General features: G+C 38.8%; 1 protein-coding gene and 2 pseudogenes across 16 annotated transcripts in view; 1 reads left to right on the top strand and 2 right to left on the bottom strand.

The window, feature by feature from the left end:
- The window catches only part of AAK1 (AP2 associated kinase 1), a 158,989-nt gene that overhangs the window by 112,595 nt on the left and 34,264 nt on the right, over positions 1–12,130 (bottom strand). The gene's annotated exons all lie outside the window — the stretch shown is intronic.
- LOC112477947 lies at positions 6,085–6,202 on the bottom strand (annotated as a pseudogene).
- Positions 8,739–8,854, top strand: LOC112478083 (annotated as a pseudogene).

Below are 12,130 nucleotides of genomic sequence, written 5' to 3'. Positions count from 1 at the left end.
CTTTCCCTGGAAAGTATAAGTTCATGCAGGCAACTTAAACTGCATGTAACAAGGGAAAGTGAGAGCCATATGGTAACCATATGAAGTCACTAGAATGAATGAACAGCAGAAGTCCACCTGCAGAGAGAAAGTGAAGACCAAAGCAGGAAGGAGGGTGGGGGGCGGAAATCAGATGTAAGAGACAGAGACTCCTGAGAGGCTTCTTGTTCCACAGACCTTCCCCAAGGGTCAGCAGCGCTCCTGCTCTCAGGTTCCATGAGACACCCCCACCCCCACCCCACACCTCATCTTTTCAACATTTTCCCTTTTGTCTTTCATCTAATTTAAGTAGCTAACTACTGTGTACCTATAGAAACTCTTGATTAATACATGGATTAACTAATTTCTCCTCACTGGGTCAGCTTTCCCATTTGTAAAACCAGAAGACTGACTTAGATGAACTCTATGAAGGCAGTAAGTATTAAAACACTATAATTTTTAGGTAGTCTGTGTTATTTCTACATTCAGTGTATGTGCAAAATGATGGTCACCACTTGCCCAATAATCAAGTTTTTAAAAGATGCTGAGTTTAAAAACAAATTAATATAAAGAATCTATTTTTACTTAAAGTGTTTTATTTACATTAATTTTCAACCCATTTACCATAAATGTACATTTTTAAATTACATCCTTTTTTAAAGCCCTGAATTAAAACATTTCTCTGCAATTTAGATTTGTCACTCTGGAGGTGAGTCAGTCCATTTTCAAATATTTAGAGAATAAACATATTTAGAGAATGTTTTTTGCTATTCATTCTTGCATTACTGCAGAAAAAAATAGATTCACTTTACAATGCCACGCTGAATGTAGTGCACTGTTTAAAAAAACAAAACAAAACCTTTTGTCCTCTCAAGAGGCTCTAGATAAATTAATAGTCCATGATTAACTATCCAATATACAAAGTACGTATTATATCACTGAAGAAGTACTTGGTAAATAGCTAAATGCTGATAAGAGGTTGATTCGGTAGGCCTAGGTGGGGCCCTGCGATTTTTTTTTTTTTTTTTAAGCCTCCCAGACACTATAGATCATCTACTAGTTTGGGGAATCACTACCCCAGGATCAGGGGCTTTTTGAAGTAAAAAAATAAAACCTGCAGTATACTGAGAACACTTAGAATAGAATCAGAGTCTCTTTTTATATTAAAAACCTATGTGACTAAAATGAATAAACCCTGCCAGTGGTTTAGGGGTGAGAGAGATGATAAGGAAACTTGATCATGTTGGCTATCTGTGTCTAAGGAAGAAAGCCAATGACTTTGCAAACTCCTATTCTCCTGGAAAGATCTGCCACTGGGAAAAATAAAGTATACCAGAATCCACATTTTAAATGGCTTTTCTAGATCTTACAAAGAAACCTCTTTGCCAGATGTCTGCTCAAGCTTAAGTGTGAATGCTTAGGAAAGTTAGGGGAAAAAGAAAGGATATCCCAAGGTTGTTAAAGAAACGGGTCCAACAAGAAGTGGCGGTCAAAGTAAAGAGAAGAGGCAAGCTCAGTGTGGAAATAAGTCTTTCTGCTCCGAAGTCTATGCAAACTCACGGAAGAGAATGTCAATGTCTAGCCCCTTAAAACTATTCTCTGCTGCTCTGAGGACTGTGCTGGAAGTTAAGATACCAGTGGGAGGCCCAAATAACACCCAAAGAACTATGTCCATGTATTGTGCAGTTATGTCACTGCCATTGCCACAGAACTCTTGGTAACATTTCAAAGAAATCTTCACATAAGATACCTAGGGATAACAGAATGAACAATGGGCCAAGAATCAGGAGACTTAGTTCTGGCCCAAGTTCCACAAATGACAAGCTATGACCTTGAGCAAGTCACTACGCTTTTCTGGGTTTCCATTTTCTTATCTGCAAAATGAAAGTGTGGCACTGAATTAAAGGGACAGAAAAATCTCCAACCTTTGGGGCTGCGTATGTGCTATATTTTGGTGATTCTTTAGGGATACGAAACACACCAACAACCTCCTAAATTCTATGCAGGAATATGAATGATCATTTCTTTAAAAGACATTGCTTTCATACTGGAGGGTAGGCGGTGGGCAATAGATGGAAATTAAAAGAAGCTCTCTGAAAGATGAGAATAGGGGAAGGAATAAGCAAAATATGACTTCCTGTGGGATGTTCACTCTTATTATATCAATTACTTGCTGATTTTCCTGATACAGGCATGTCTCAGAGATATGCCTGTATCAGGATGTGGAGAGATGGACCTCCAGCTCAGAAATATCAAATTGCCTTCAATTTGTAAAAATTCTCAATGTCTGTGAAGCACAATACAATGAGGTAGGCCCATACAGGCAAATTTTCAAAACCTGAAGGCAAAGAGATTTTCTGTTACAGATCCTCCTAAAGAATGTTTAGAAAGTTTGCTATTTTCCTCGAAAGTCATTCACTGTATGTCTAGTGTACCAGCAGTGTATCAGTATCCTCCTGGGTCTCAGCCTCATGGCTCACAGTCCAAAGATTCCTTTCCACCTATGAGAAATACCCACAGCAGACCCAAAGACATACTCCCTCACCTGCCAGCTTCTTGATAGCTACACGATTTTTTTTCTCATCTGATTCATGGCCCTGAGTCCCTTCAGAGGCAACCCATCAAGTGCCCTGATCATAGTTGTTTGTGTTTCAATTCTATGCTGACTTAGGCCCACTTTTGTAGGCTTCTGGATTTAAAATTTCCTTCCATAGTACAAACCATTCATTAAAAAAACAAAGTAGATTTTCCACTCTTTCTCTGGGTGGAGAAAATGTCTCAGTTGGTTCTTCATGAAGATTTGGGGTTTCCGGCCATATTCTGATAGCCACCTTCACCCAGCTGCCCCTTCCCTGATACCAGGAGCCTCTCCTACAGAATAACTAACCTTCTGCTGCTCTGCATGCTACTGGGTCACACCTGCTTAGGAGCCCTCCAAGGCTGCTTCATCTCCCTCTCCCCACAACCTACCAATCTCCCTCAAGAAAGGCACTAAATGTTTCTAGTGTTATTTACCTACCACACACACACTGCTCCCTTAACAATCTAGCATCCTCCTTGAAAAATGCAATCAGGGAATCCTAACCAGGCAGGCGTGATTCCTAAGCAGATGGCAGGCCTCATAATTAGGTCATTACATAATACCTCTTCTCTAACCAGCTTCTCCACACTTCGCTCAGAGACTCTGCATTGAAGAGCTTTACGCTGTGGTTAGTTTAATTATAATTCGCCCTTGAGAGCACAGTAATACCATGTTTTGATAAAAAAAAAAAAAAAAAAAAAAAAAAGGAGAAGGGTGAGAGAGTGTTGGAGAAGTAAAACATAGAGGTTGCTTTTAGCTTCAGTCTTCAGTAGCCCAGACTTGTACGGGTAACTTTCTGTCTTGGTGGTTTCCCAACCTGTCACACAAACTCATGCCGATCCTTGCTTCTGTTGTTTCCGTTACAGGACTCACATATAAATGTTATGTCATGTGATTTGATTTCCACAGGATATTCCATCACATTTAGGTGTTACGTTAGGCTCTAAACAACTCATCACAGAAATAAAGATTGTACAAGGTGTTCACATGCACAAGGGCAACTGCTGCCCTCAGTAAGACCCCAGGTCAGCACCAGATCAGGTTTAGTCTTTGATCTCCCTCAACCTCCAGCTCCAAGCACACAGAGATCTCATTTATATCCCCTCCACTCCCCAAAAATCTAAAGCCTTTCAACCCACTCCCAATGTAGCTTCCCCGCTCTGATCTTGCTTCTCTTGGAGTTATTCATGCTCCAAAAATCATTGTTCCCTTCACCCAACATCGAAACTGCCATTCTCATCAATCTGTTAGTTTTTAAGGAAGCTAGAGTCCCATACTTAGTATTGGTATGGATAGTCTACAGTGTGCAAGTCATTCACATACATGTTCTCATTTCCTCATTAGAGTAAGTTTTAATTATCACTTTGTAGATTCAAAATCTGAGGCCCAGATAAGTGTTACCAAAAAAGGAATGTACACAGAAATTCAAGCTACAATTTAAGATTCAAAGAAAAGATTATTTTATTAAAAGGAAGAATAAGTTATCTCTAATTGGCATACAATGTAATGGGAGATATTTCTGAGCTGGAGGTCCATCTCTCCACATCACTTCTGGCTTCTCAAGTACCTTGGCTTAGCATTTATGCTTCTGTCACCCTGAGCTTTCCAAGTTCTGACACTGGCCTGTAATAGTGGCTGTGTTGGCTCCTGGTTCCAATGAGCTGGCCTAGGAGATCAGTACCTACTCTCACCACAATTCTCAGACTATGATACCTAATGCTACCTTCTCTAAGTCCTGTCCCAAGTCCTATATCTCTCCTGGATTGTTAAATCAAAGTTTTACTTTCTAAAACCTACTGAAGATATAAAAAATTAAACTTAAGAGTCACTTATCCAAAAAGTAGGTTTGAACTAGATCAAAAGCTTTACATATAACATGGCATATGGTACAGTCATGGGCTGCATAACGATGTTTCTGTTAACAACAGATAGCATGTATGACGGTGGTCCCATGAAATTATACAGAGCTGGAAAACTCCTATTGCTTAGTGACATCAAAGCCGTCATAAAGTCACAGCATAGGGCATTACTCATAAGTCTCTGGTGATGCTGATATAAATAAACCTACGGCGCTGCTAGTCATAAAGTACAGCACATACAAATACAGTAGTAGGCTACACCATCTGGGTTTGTGTAAGTACACTCTATGGTGTTCACACAAGGACAAAATCTCCTAATGACACATTTCTCAAAATGTATCCCAATCCTTAAGCAGCGCATGGCTGTACAAGGAAAAGAACATGACTTTTAGATAAGAAGGTTCTATGGTTAGATTTCTAGCAACAAAATTTACTTGTTTATGTAACCTTAAGAAAATTACTTAATATCTCTAAGCTTCAGTTACTATCCATATTTTGCAGATATGGAAACTTTATCCTCCAAGACTATTGAGAAGCATTAAAGAAAAAAACGTACAAAAAAGGGCCTAGGACAGTGCTGGGCATACACTGCCCTCCTCTTTCCCTTTTTTTTTTGGAGGGACGTGCTCCTCCCTTCTGCTGCATTTACTGTTCTTAACAGATCTGGAAAAACTCTGAAAAATATGCAGCCCACAAAAACACTGTGGGATGAGTCAGAGGACTGAACTAATTAGAAAGCACAGCAAAGAGCTCCGGATGACCACCAGTAGGGCAGGTTTTGTCTAAGCATTGCAATTCTAAAATAATCATTGGGTAGCTTTTTAGGCCTTTCCAGGTGAGATGCTTAAAAATGAACTGAGAACAAAGCAGTGAACTGAAAAGCTGGGAGCCTGTGAACCTAAGGCAAAATGGATGGTTGAATACCAGGCTGGTAATGAGGCAGAAAGACAGGCAGGAGACTTCTGAAATGGGGAAGCCCAGGGGCTTTGGAGGCCACTCACCACAGTGTTAACAGAAACCATTTACACAGCTTACGGGATGTCAAAGAAGGCCTGGCAATGATAACATTCAAAAGGTTTTATAATACTAGTGAAGTTGGGAAGTATGGGTTCCAACTGTGGCTTTGCATTAACTATATGGTCGTCAGCTAAAAACTCTTCAAAGGCAGGAAAAACATTTTTTTTTTTTTTTTGCATATTCTGAATCGCCCAGAGTAACAAATAGTCAATACTGGGTAAGTGCAGGACTGAATGAAGAAGGAATATCTGACTTCTGAGATCTTGGGACCTCAGTTTTCTCTCACAGGAGGGTTAGAAATATCTGTAGGGCCACTCCAGGACTCACATCCATTCTTTCATTCTCTATACATAGACATTCTCAATCCTAACAACTAAGAATCATCTTGGAAGTCTCAGCCCCACATCCAGAACCCAGTTAGATTCAGAATTCTTGGGGCGGTGGGTTTGTTTTTTCTTTTTATAAATCTTCACAGGTGATCCTAATAGACATCCCATGTTGAGAATGCCCCATGCTTTCAAATACAGCAATCTGTATGAAACAAGGGACCTGAAGCTGTCTTTCCTCATCACTGCCTTGCTGCCAAAATCGAAGCTTTTTTTTTTTTTACACCTACAGCACCTGGTCTTCCTAGGTGGTCTCCCATCCAAGTACTAACCAGGCCTGACTCTGCTTAGCTTCCGAGATCAGACGGGATGGGCGTGTTCAGGGTAGCATGGCCGTAGAGCTTTCATTTTCTAAAGCAAGCCTGCCTCATTCTAAGGAGCAGGGGTTTGGAGTTAGATCCGGGTTCAAATCCCATGCAAACACTCCAGAGTAATGCGACCTCAGCTAATTTATAAAATGAGGAACCACTGGCTACTCCACAGAGGTGTTATGAAAACTGTATGAGGTAGCATCATAAAGCACCTGGCACACAGCTAACCACGGAAGGAGTCAACAAATGCTCACCTCCATCTCCCCTCATCTCTTCCTTCTTAAGCAATTCCATTAGGTGATGTCTGATATCACCTGCAGCCTTGTAAAACTAAACTCTGGTTATAGGAACTTTTGATGATATAAAATCTCCATTTTCAGTATGTCATGAGCATCGGCTTCTCTATCCCTTACATTAAGAGGGAAGACGAAACCTAACTTCTTCTTAACTAATGACTCTATGTGTTATAATGGTTTGTTGTCAGCGATAGATGGCTTCAGATGATGCAAGTATCCCAAAATTCTACCTTCTGAATGGTCAAAGCGAGGCCTAGTCCTGGGTGCCTGTGGCATCCGAGCATATATGGAACCATCCCCGGTAATTCTGTGACTCCTCAGTTCTGCCCTTTGTTTTACACTTGCTACCACAGCTATGTGCTCTTTTTCCCTGCAGGTTTTTATTATGCTTCCATCAAACAGCCTGGTTTTATTGAGTTCTTGTACGTTATATTTATCAAATGGCACATCTGATCTGTGAATCAAGGTTTTCTATTGTTAGGACTATCCCAGTACATAAGTTTGAGAATATCTGATAAAGAGCTCAACCTGGATCCTCCAGCAGAATAAATGAAAGAACTACTACCAAAAATACAGCCTCTGATTTTCAAAAGCACTTTCGTTGCTTTTTAGACATCCTTTAGAAAAGGTGGAATCATACAAACAATATGCTCAAATAGTACATATGAATTCAGTCTTCTTTTGTAGTCTAATCACAAAGTAACCACCAGTCTCATTTGGGGTTAAGGGTCAGAGTACAGATGAGAAACTAGGATTTTCACTGAATGCCTTGGAGGTGGGGGACACAGATGGATCAGATTGGACAGAAACTGAATAGTCCGTAGACCGGGGAACAAGGCGATTTGTCCAAGTCAGGAAATAGAGCACAGACAAGCAGCAGACTGTATGCTGGACAGAGTGGAGAATACTATTAATGAACTCTGAAACTGGCTAGTGGTAAAGCACTGAGGTACAGAGTCAAGACCTAGAAAAAAGATCAGCGGGAAAAGGAGACCTAGGGAATGTGAATGGAAGAGATGCAATATTCCAGCTAAAAGAAGGTAAAGAAGTATTGCATCTAAGAAACCGACACAAGTGTCCTTCAAAGCAGAGAGCAATCACGAGGCATGACCTGCCTCAAACGTTCAGGTACACATACAGAGCACCTGTATGAGGCAGTTCGGGCAAGGGAAGTTAGCAGCTCCTATTTTGCTTCAAGGTAGCTTCCATTTTATCTCTACAGAAGAAAGTTAAGCAGTATGATTAAAAGAAAACATGGTCCAACTGGTTCCAATAAAATAATCTACAGAAGCTAACTCTGCCAAGCCAGGGGAGTAAGTCAAAACCTCTATATGACTATGCTCAATGCATGAGACAGACAACAACGAAGGTCAGACATATAGACAAACTGGGAGCTTCATCGCCCATTCTATGAGTTTAATATACACCAGCAGAGTTATTCTCTGCAGTTTCCATGCTGGACGAGACACAGGAACTTCCTGATCACTTAAGTGCATACTGGACCCTGTCCCTAAAACACCCACTTTTAGCTGCTTGTATCACAAAGCTGTATTAGTAGTAGCAGAAATGCTAAGGATTAAAGCAGAAGACATCAGAGACTTTGGTCAGCAAAGGTGCCTAAGAGCAGGAAAGAGCACACATTCCAAGAAGGCTATATAGAGAAACTGTTGTATAATCAGAGTCCGTATATCCACTCTCAGACTGCTATTCTGCAGTGTCTGTCCTTGAGCCAGAGCAGGAATTTATAAGCCATCCCCGCTAACCTTGTACACATCTAGCAGGCTTAAATGTCTCAGTACTTTAACTGGCAACACTAAGATTCTGCACATTGCAAATATAATAACAAATCAAAACAGTTTTTAGGTTTGCTCAATTTTTCTAGTTAGGAATCCCCATACTTAATGGGAACGGGTACTACTCTTGGCTTAACCACCTATTAATTGGATAATGCTGGAAAGACTTCTCTAAAGCCCCATTTTCAGTTGTAAAATGGATATAATTATATCTATCCTAATAACCTTCAAGTTAGTAGGAAGGTCAAATGAGATAAAGTATAAAAAGGACTTAATTATAGTATAAAAATGTGATGTCCCATCAAATCTCCACTCCTATCTTCCCAAAAAAACACAATTTGTTGGAAAGATAAGACATGAAACGATGAGAAAAAAAGGTAAGCCTATGGGGATGTGGTTCCATAGTGTAGCAGTTGGCACATCTGCTTTACACGCAGAAGGTCCTGGATCCACGCCCCAGTGGCGCCACGGTCCGTGGTCTACGGCCATGCCGCCCTGAACAAGCCCGATGTCTGATCGCGGAAGCTAAGCAGGGTCGGGCCTGGTTAGTACTTGGATGGGAGACTACCTAGGAAGACCAGGTGCTGTAATAAATAGGCATAAATAATAATAAATGATTTTTTTAAAATTTAAGCCTACAGAAAGACAAATGTTAGCTGGAATTGGTGGGGAAAGTTTCTTGGGACATATGGAATTTTGGATGGATTCTGAAGGACTGATAAGGTTTGGAAAGGCAAATCCATTTTGTATATCCAGATTTTATAGAGCATTTACTTTAACTGTACTTAGCATACTTATAGTTAAGAAGTTAACATAAATATCACAGAAATTTTATTACTCTCAATGACTTTGAGAAATAGGTAAATTTAAGGTATAAGGTAGATAAAGAACTCCATTCAAAAGATTACATTGGCAAAGCAAAAAATGAAGCCCTGTTCAGCATCCTATGTTAGATGGCTCAATTTAAGCGTAAAATAATTGGAAATCAATAAAAACCAGTAAGGTCTACTGATATCCAGGACACCACTTTGATCCCACAGATTGCTATTCCATGCAATCTCTGTGCGAATGGCTAAGAGATTTTGCCATTTGCCACCAAGGTACAGAAGTGTCATTCCTAAAACTCAAGGTGAACCAAGGGAGAAGAAATAAGACCATGTTAAATGGCATAAATCACTTTATTCTGGAACCAAGAGAATTAACATGGGTTCTATATTTCAAACCACAATGACCACAGACAGTCTAATGGAGCTTAAATAGGAACGTTGGGGCAGGATGTCATCAAGAGATCTGCTGACATTTTTCCCTAATATTTTATTAATAACTTCCAGTTACCTTTTCCTGGTTCTCTTACTCCACAGAGAGGCAGTAAGGTGGGGAAGTAAAGCAGAGGAACCAAGTGACTTATGGAATCCACAAACTGCAACAAAAGAAAGACAACTTCTCCAATTGTCAAGAAATGGTCCACCAGGAAATTCTACCAACCAATTAAATGGTCTCACGTTCTGCCAGTGTTTCTTACTGGGTAGTGCCTAGAACCCCTTCAAGATGTCACACCACTGTTTCTCAAAACAGGGAAATTTTGCCCCCGACCCCCGGAGTGGACGTTTGGTGATATCTGGAGACATTTTTGGTTGTCATAACTTTGGAGGGTAGGAGGGGCATCAAGTGGGTAGAGACCAGGCGTGCTGCTGACATCCTACAATGCACAGGACAGCACCCCACAACAGAAAATTATCCAGCCCTAAATGTCAATAGTGTTGAGTTTGAAAAACACTGCTCCAGGCAATAATCTATAACATACATACCCCAGGGTCATGTGAAAACATATCTGTTAACTTGTAAATGTTGACAATGATTGTGACAGGTAGGTAGTAACTATTCATAAGAACAAAACATATCTTTTTAAAAAAATCCATCATAGAATTTCTGCAATGTGTAACATAAATAGGTGCATTCAAGTGCTTTTAAGGATTACAGGCACTTCTGAATGGGGACAGATGACAGAATTTGCTTCTCCTTCAAAAGTTTGTGTATTCCTCTATCAAGAGTTTGAACACAGAATTCATAGTGGTGTGTATGAAAACAAAATTGTGATACTATTTAATAATGAGCATATAGATAATATGTAACAGTTCATTTACACTACATCACTGAAAAATGAGTTGAGTTTGTCAGCCCGCCCTTTCAAAGAATGTCAACATATTTTGATTTTAATTATTTTGATGAAATTCTTTTTCAAATGTATTATTTGAACCTATTTTGAAAGTTTAAACCAATGAAATTCAGCCAGAAGACGAAATAAAGGGAAAAATACTGAAAATGTTCATACTAAATTTTCATTACTTACAGATGATATAACTGTCTACCTGGAAAACTCAAGACAATTAGCTTAAAATAACTAATTGCTGAAATGTAGAGCAACAAAACGTTTCCTACACTGCTTGCAGGAATGTAAAATTGTACAACTTTATAAAAAGAAAACTATTTTTCCAAAGTTAAGCATACATTTACCATATAAACCAGCAATTCCACTCTTAGAGAAGTGAAACAAACATCCACACACAGACTTGCAGAAGAATGTGAACAGCCAAAACTGGAAAAATTCAACTGTCCTTCAAAAGATGAATGGATAAACAAATTATGGAATATCTATAAAGTACAATACCATGTAGAAATAAGAAGGTATGAACTACCTTCATACTGATACAACAAACATGGACGAATCTCAAAAACATTGTATAAAAGCAGCAAGAAAGAATAAAAGAACACACACTACACAATTAAAATGTAGAGACTATCAGACTGCATAAAAAATAAAGATCCAACTAGGTGCTACCTATAAGAAACCCACTTTAAACAGAAAGATACAAATAGGTTAAAGTAAAAGGATGGGAAAAAGATATGCCACGCTAACATTGATCACAGAAAACAGCAGTGACTATACTAATATCAAAGTAGATTTCAGAGAAAAGAATATTACAGGGTCAATTCATCAAGAAGACATAAAACTCTTAAATGTCTACAAACCTAATAAGCTTCAAATACACGAAGCAAAAACATTGACATTCTCCTTGTGGATTTGCAAGGAGAAATGACAAATCCACAATAAGTTGAAGATTTTAATACCCCTCTCTCAATAATTGATAGAACAAGCAAACAGAAAACCAATAAGGCTATAGGAGACTTGAACAACACTACCAAGCAATTTGACCTAATTGACATTTACAGAACACTCAGTTTAATGGCAGAATACACATTCTTTTCAAGTGCCTACACACCAAGATATGGCGTATTTTAAGCTATAAAACAATTCTCAATAAACTTAAGAGAATTTAAATCAAAGTATGTTTTCTGACTAAAATGATTTTAAATGGAACTGAATTAAAAATCAATAACAGAAAGATCTCAGGGAAAATGCACAAATATTTAGAAACTAAATTCTTGTAAATGATCCTTGGGCTAAATGCAAAATCAAAAGGGAAACAGAAAGTACTCTGAGCTGAATAAAAATAAAATGAAAATTTCAATAGGCTGCTTTGTTTTTTAATAAAATTATTCTACCTTTCATCTTGGATGCACTGGAATACTGCTGCAGTCAAGATTGGGGAGTGGAGTAATGAAGGAATAAGGGGGAAGTTGATCCTACCAGATATTAAAATTTAACAACATATAATTTAGATGTAAAATTATAAAATGTTATTATTGTAAGGACAGAAAAATGTGAAGACCTCAAGAACATGTAAGAATTTAATATATACTGGAATTACCCACTAAAAATTGTTAGTACTACTAATTAGTCATTTGGGGGAAAAAATTCAAGTCAATTCCCTCTATTACCCAAATATCAAAATAAACTCTAGACTGAC

Source organism: Pteropus alecto, unplaced genomic scaffold (genome assembly GCF_000325575.1).
Source record: "Pteropus alecto unplaced genomic scaffold, ASM32557v1 scaffold131, whole genome shotgun sequence".
NCBI lineage: Eukaryota > Metazoa > Chordata > Mammalia > Chiroptera > Pteropodidae > Pteropus > Pteropus alecto.
This window is presented reverse-complemented; position numbering and strand designations above follow the sequence as displayed.